Source organism: Lactuca sativa, chromosome 1 (assembly GCF_002870075.4).
Source record: "Lactuca sativa cultivar Salinas chromosome 1, Lsat_Salinas_v11, whole genome shotgun sequence".
Lineage (NCBI taxonomy): Eukaryota > Viridiplantae > Streptophyta > Magnoliopsida > Asterales > Asteraceae > Lactuca > Lactuca sativa.
The window spans coordinates 91,744,583-91,752,071 of record NC_056623.2 but is presented as its reverse complement, the minus strand read 5'-3'; positions in this window follow the sequence as shown (position 1 = coordinate 91,752,071).

Here is a 7,489-nt window from a genome sequence, read left to right as displayed (position 1 = left end):
TCGGCGAGTTGAGTTGGATTTTCCCATTTTTGGATTCAGAGTGAACTCGACGAGTTGGTGGGACAACTCGACGAGTGGTTAGGATTTTCCCCGATCTTCTGGGCTCTACATGGACTCGACGCATTGGTTAGCAACTCGGGGAGTTGGCTCGGGTTTTCATGACTTACTGAGCACTAAGGAACTCGGCGAGTTCATGAGTAGCACTCGACGAGTAGGGTAAACTTTGACTATTGACTTCCACTAACTTTAGGGTTTTGGTCAAGCTGTGGATTTTGGAGGCTATGGAGGGGCAGAGTCTAGACCAGCAGTTCGATTGTGGGAATATTGCTTTACTAGGCAAGGTGAGTCTTCTCACTATACTTACCTGAGTGGTAATACAGTGTGACCGGAGGGTCTTATATGCTTATATTGAGTTTATTTGATATCATGCATTTATCTTTGTGATTTATGTTGTATATTATTTTGTGCTTCATTGGTTAGGATCGAAGGGTCCAAACCGATTTGAGAGACCGGAGGGTCCTCACTTAGACACATGGACCTGAGGGTCCTTATTGAGATATAGCCATGAGAGGCTAATTGCTTGCGTGTGGTATTTTGGGGAACTTACTATGCTTCGTGCTTACCGTGTTGTGTGATATGTGTTTCAGGTACTTTTGAAGATCGCGGGAAGCTGCCGGCTTGATTGTACACACCAGTTAGAGATCATGATTTTGAGGATTATGGGATTTTATTAAACATTTGTTGACTTGTGTTTTGACAACTTATACATTTTGTGGTTTTTGGGAATTGTGATATTTAGTTTATGTATTTTAAAAATGAAAATTTTATTTGAAAAATTACGTTGTTACATATGAAGAGACGTTTTCACCAGTTCCAAGACTTGAATCCCTTCGGATCTTTCTTGCATATGCAGCTCACAAAAATCTTGAAGTTTTCAAATGGATGTGAAGTGTGCATTTCTGAATGGTGATCTACAGGAAACGATATATGTTGAACAACCAAAAGGCTTCGTAAATGAAAAGTGTCCAAATCATTGTTATATATTGGATAAGGTTGTGTATGGTTATGAAACCCTTACTCGATTTCTGAAAAAATCTAAATTTAAACATGGTTCGGTTGACCCAACCTTCTTTCGCAAGAGAGATGGTGACCATTTAATGATCGTTCAGATTTATGTTGATGACATCAATTTTGGATCCACTAATCCTAGATTAACTAAAGAATTCCGAAAATTGATGGAAACTAAATTTGAAATGAGCTCAATGGGTCCTATTAACTTTTTCCTTGGTTTAAACATTAGAAAAAGTTCAGAGGGGATATTCATCAACCAAAAAGCTTACACGATGACCTTGCTAGTGAAATTCAGTAAGGTGGGTGATTCAAAGGTCAAGGTTCCATTGGCGTTCGGAACGAACCTTACACCATCCTTGGACAAGCCGACAACAGATATCACTCTATATCGACAGATGATTGGGTCTTTAATGTATCTAACATCTAGTCATCCAGATATCATGTTTTTTGTTTGTTATTGTGCTAGGTTTTAGGCAAATCCACGGGAACCTCACATGATTATTGTGAAGAATATATTCCGATACCTCAAAAGGATAACCTCTCTCGGAACTTGGCATCCTTCTAAATTCATATTCTTTGTGCAAGCTTATTCTGATGCTGATCTTGGTGGATGTGGTCTCGATCACAAAAGCACATCTGCGGATGTCATTTTCTAGATGGAAAACTTGTTAGTTGGCAATCTAAGAAGTAGACTTGTGTCTCTCTATATATTGCAAAAGTCGAATACATCGCAACTGTATCGTGCGCCTCCCAAGGCTTATGGATTCAGAATCAGCTAAGGGACTATGGGATTAACATGAATAGGATTCCAGTATATTGTGATTCAGAAAATGCAATCAGAATCTGCCATAATCCGGTGCAACACTCTAAGACAAAACATATAACACTGTAATATCATTTTATAAAGGAGCATGTTGAGGGTGGAAACTTTGTAGTACATTTCGTTAAATCCTCTGATTAGTTGGTTGATATCTTCACAAAGGCCTTCCCTGAAGCTACGTTCAATCATATTTTACAAGCGCTCGGAATGATAGAACTTGACATAGTTTCGAAACCCCTTTCATAATCGGAATTTACTGTTCATGTTTCGAACTTCAGAAAGGTTTGGATTTTACTGTTCATCAGGGTTTTGGAATGCTTCTGTATACTTTGTACATTAAGTGTCTTCCGAATGACTTCGAGTTTTGGAATGCTTCGGAAGTTACTGTTCATTTGTGCTTCTAAATTTATTTTCTTTAGTATTTTCTATTTATTTTATGTTTTCCATTTACTTTTAGAAAGCCAAAATCACAAAAATATTTTTTCTTTATTTTCTTTTTTTTTCAGAAAAATCAAAACTCACAAAAATATTTTTCTTTTTATCTTTTTTTAGAAAATTTAAAAATCACAAAAATATTTTCTTTATTTCCGTTTTATATGTTTCAGAATATCAAAAAATTACAAAAATATTTTTCTTCTTGTGTTATTTCCACAATACGTTTATTATTTAGGTACAAATTCTTATTACCTCAATTCAGAACAATAGGGCGGATACAATTCTGAATCTATGTATTAGCTAAGTCTACTTGGAAGCAAGGTGTTGCATTTTGTCCTAAGCCTCTGAGACTTTATGTTTGAAGCCTTAATGAAACTTTCATTACGATCGTTTCTTCCCAATCAGGCTAATAATTGACATAAGTCGTTCAGCTACTTTATTCTTCTCACAATGAGTTTAGAGTTGACTGCTTTGTCACTACTTTATAGCATAAGTACACTTTCTCTTTCGGAACCAACCACATATTTCTTCATCAAACTTCACATTCGTAAACGTAACCCTTGAGAAACTCATATATTACCACTAAGGTTTATGGCTACACAACATCTCTGTTGATGATCTTAAAAACGGTAATACCATGATTTGAGTGAAACCCAAAATCCAAAACTATTTCTGAATTGACGGTGAACAATTAAATGCTCTAGAATTTTCACCAATTAATTGATGATTAAAACCTCTTTGTACCATTGACGTGTGAAATTTCTTTTTTCTTTTTGAGTGGTCTTAATGAAATGTTCTCGACCTAAGGCATTTCTTCCCAAAAGATCCATATTTTTTAAGATTTCCTTCATATCTATCCACATACACAATATACTGTTCAAACAAGTACTTCTTTCAAATTTTCGAACTTATGTTTTGTTTCGGAATTTGAATGAAGCCCAAGCCAGCCTTGCAGCCTACATAAAAGAAGCATTTCACTATTTCTTAATAAATAGATGATCATAATTCAACGGGATACCACACAAGCACTTTCGAGTCTCTTTTGACTCAAAAGGAAGAGATCGTTGCCCATGATCCATCTGAATTTCATTTAATTTTTATTTAACATCATAGATTCCAAGAAATTTAATTTGCTTTATTTCATTTTCTCTGGCACACTCTTGCACAAAAATCGTTATGATTTTTACAAGCCCGGTTCTTGTTTCGATTGATTATTCTCATTCATAGAAGAGGTTATAGTGGAGTGCCATCTTATTCTAAATGATTCAAAACTAAAAAGGCGGTTTCTTAGGGATAATGATTAAAATAAGGTGTGTATATTTCAAATCCCTAACATCACATGTGTTAGCTACAATAGGTCTAAAAATGATTAGTTTTCCCGCTATCTCAGACTACTTTTACGGGATATGGGAACGTCAACCGGTGATTTTTTTTATCACCACTCATGACGTATAAAAGGGTTCTTCATTGATTGATTTGCTTTCACCACTTACAAAGTATTCAAACTCTCAAGGAAAAAACCCTTTTTTCTCTCACACCTTGCGAAAACATACTTAAACACCTAGAGATTTTTTTTAACTCACCCACCTAACACCTATATATACATGGGCCACAAACTCAAGGCCAGACCGAAAACCCAATGCTAGACCGAAAACTCATGAATTTTCGGTCCAAGCTACAATTAATCCCAATATTAGTTTTCGGCCCAAATAATAAAACAATAAATGCTTAGAAAAGCAAAGTATAAACCAATTTTAGACCCAACAATCTCCCCTTGGTTTATAGCTTTCTTTTCTAATTGACCCAACAAGCTCCCCCTAAAAAGTAGGTGGCACTTCTTTTCAATCTTCATTGGGAGCTTGGCTTCAGCTATTATCTTCAAATTCTTTACAGCTTAAGGATGAATATATGAATCTTCTATGAATGACTTCATCTTGAGCAGTTGGGCTTTTCTTCAAGATTTGAATTTGAACACACATTGGGTGAGGAAACTTTATGAATTGATTCTTGAAAGATAGCGCTTTCAGCTTGAGAATCTTCAGAGAGAATATCCGAGAGAACTAATCTTCTAGATCACTTCAGTAGGTTTATAGATAGCAGCAGATTGATTGAGGAGGCTTCAATGCAATCTGTCACATAATCTTCAATTTCAGCTTCACCTTGCTTCTGGGGTTGACAAATTAAATGTAGAAAGAATAATCTTCATTTCTTGTTCCTTCGAATGAGAATTCTTCAATGATCACGGATAAAGCTTCGGCTCAGAAATCTTGATACAATCTCCATGAGTCTCATCTACACTTGAATTCACTTTTCAAGACAAAACAAAACAAAAAAATAAAAACAAAACTAAAAAGAATGTTAGCACAAAATATTTTTGGGTTTTTCATATTTAAAAAAAATAAAGTAGAAATAACACCATTTTTTGATTTTTAATTTTCTAATTTTTATTTGATTTTTGAATTTTTCTGATTTTTTTTTTATTTTTGATTTTTTTTTTAATTCCCCCTCCCCCCAACCCCCCCCCCCCCCCCTTAAATTTGTGCATAGAGGAAAACTATGAACAAATTTAACAGAAACAAAAATATTTGGGATCAAAGTTATGAGACAGTCTGAACTTGTTTATCAGTACCTCACCTTTATGAATAGATCTGGTCAATTGCTGGTATTGTGGTCTACTTAAACACAAATGATATCGACAAGATTTTTCTAAATAAATCATTTAGCTGACAACGACCACGAATATTGTTGTCCGCTTAAATTAAGCAGCGAGATCTACAGAAAACCTCTAAATGGTTCAATTTTAGTTGCACTAGAACATGTTCTCCACTTCCCTATATACCCTGGTTATAAAGAACTTCCTAAGGACTCCTTACTTTAGGTGAGGAAACAATTATTAAGGAGGAAGTTAGATTTAGAAATAGGTGCATATGTTGTGTCACAGGTCGGATATCTTTCAATCACGCAGAGGGGACAACATATGACTCACAGGGATATAAGGATATAGAGATATAATGTTGCATATGTTGTGTCCCAGGTCGGATCTTCCGATCACGCAGAGGGGACAACATAACAGATAGAAAGAATTTCATAGATAAGGAAGATGCATAGAAATAGATTTGCATATGTTGCATTCCAGGTCGGATCTCTTCTAATCACGCAGAGGAAGCAACATATGACTAACAGATAGAAAGCAAGAAAATAATTTCCTACAGACCTACTTTATTAGAACGCCCCAGTCGCCTTATCAGAACCAGAATTAAGGACATAAGTCCATACATCAAGGAAAAGTTAAGCCGCAGTTATAGATGCGTATTAATTTAGTGTATCTCATGGGTTTCCATGTTTATCTTACTGCTTAATCTACCCGAGCGTCGTATGGTCAGTCCAAACAATCCTATCTAAATCCACACTGTCAAATCCTTCATGCCTACCATCATATTGAACACAGAGTCTAGACAATTTCGATTCAGTCCCTTACACAGGTTTAGACTGCCCGTTATCACTTTCTTGATATCATTTCCCAAACAATACCTACTAAAGAAAAACTATTAGAAAATGAAAATTTGTCTTTAAAACGAATCAGAGTAAGATAAACTCAGGAGTATAGAGAGGAAAACACAAACCATAATTCACCGATTGAATTTGCATCCAGAAGGTCTTAGAACATCATGCATAATCTCATAACAGATCCGAAAATTCTTCATGTCGTTAAGCACAAACCCCATGAGTGACCCCTTCCTTTCCTCCTTTCCCGCAAAAGGACACGTACTCTCAAACAAAGTTCTGAATGTTGTACAGTTGAGAAATACCTCATATCAAGTGCCTGGAACAACCACTATCAATAAACGGAAGTCTGATGATCTGCCTCCATAGCTGTTCTGACACCGAGCGGGATCAGTTGGTCTTTGGAACCCATTCCATTTTGAAACTGGTTTGACCTTTGTCATCTTTGCAATGAACATTCTCCCACGACATGTCATGTTTATCACAAACAGAAGATGTTGAAATATTAGAATCATTAGAAGATTTGGGAGAATGGACCTTCGAAACCCATTTATAGTTAGGTTTAACCCATTTCTTTTTCGTTCTCATGGGTGGCTCAGTACTTTCTTTTGATCTTGATGTCGGCCATTGAGATGACTTTGATTTTGGCTTCACGGGAGTATCTCTTGGATTTGGCTTCTTGGCCGACATTCCCTTCTTGACCTTGGGAGTTGGATTCTTGACCTTGTGGGATTGATTTTTCGCCTTCGTGGAATTCCATTCGCTATTGTCTGAATGTGGCCTCAAAGGGTTTCTTTTGGGGTATCTCCCTCTTGGTGTTTTCTGCCAGCCTTGAGCATAGGTGGGAATGTATGCGTAATTTGGACAATTTCTGGAAATGTGTCCAAGTGTTCCATAGTGAAAGCATGTCTTTTTCTTCAGTGGGAAGTTCTTTCTTCCAGCCCCTGGTGGCGTATCCTTGCCTTGTCTCTTATTGTTCCCACATGCACACTTACAGGAAGCCGTTAGTTTCGCTTGTTTTGGATGCCTTTATTTCTCAACATCAAGTTGATCAAAAGAAATTGAGTTCGAAGCAACAGATTCAGAGTTCAAGGAGTCATTGGATTGTTCAATAGTTTTCTCCTTGTTCTCATCTTCTACTACTTTACCTGCACATGTAACATAATCATTAGAAACGTTCACTTCATCCTTTTCTGGCACAACCGCAATAGGTTTCCCATATTAGAGATGTGCCTCCTTGTCAATTTATTCTTGTTTCATAGGGATGGATGTGTAGTTATGATTGAAAGGTGGAGGAACACAATCAAACCCTAAACCCTTGTTTTGATTATCTTTGAATTTTAATTGGTTTTCAAATAAGGAATCGACTGCCTTACTTGACGTAGTGTAATTTTTTAAACTAATATATGTTTTTCCACACTTAATTTTCAAAGCATCAAGTTCTTCAATTACAGCAGCAAGTTTTTTCTTAATGTAATCATAATTGTCACGCTTGTTGCTGTAATCTTCTTGGAGTTTTCGGAAATCCTTGATTTTGATTTCTAATTGAGCTTTCAGGGGTTCTGTCCTTTCTTGAGCTGATATCCTTTGTATTTTAAGTCCTCATTCTCTATCTTGATTAGATCTATTGATTCTCGTAAAAATTTAATAGTTTTAACA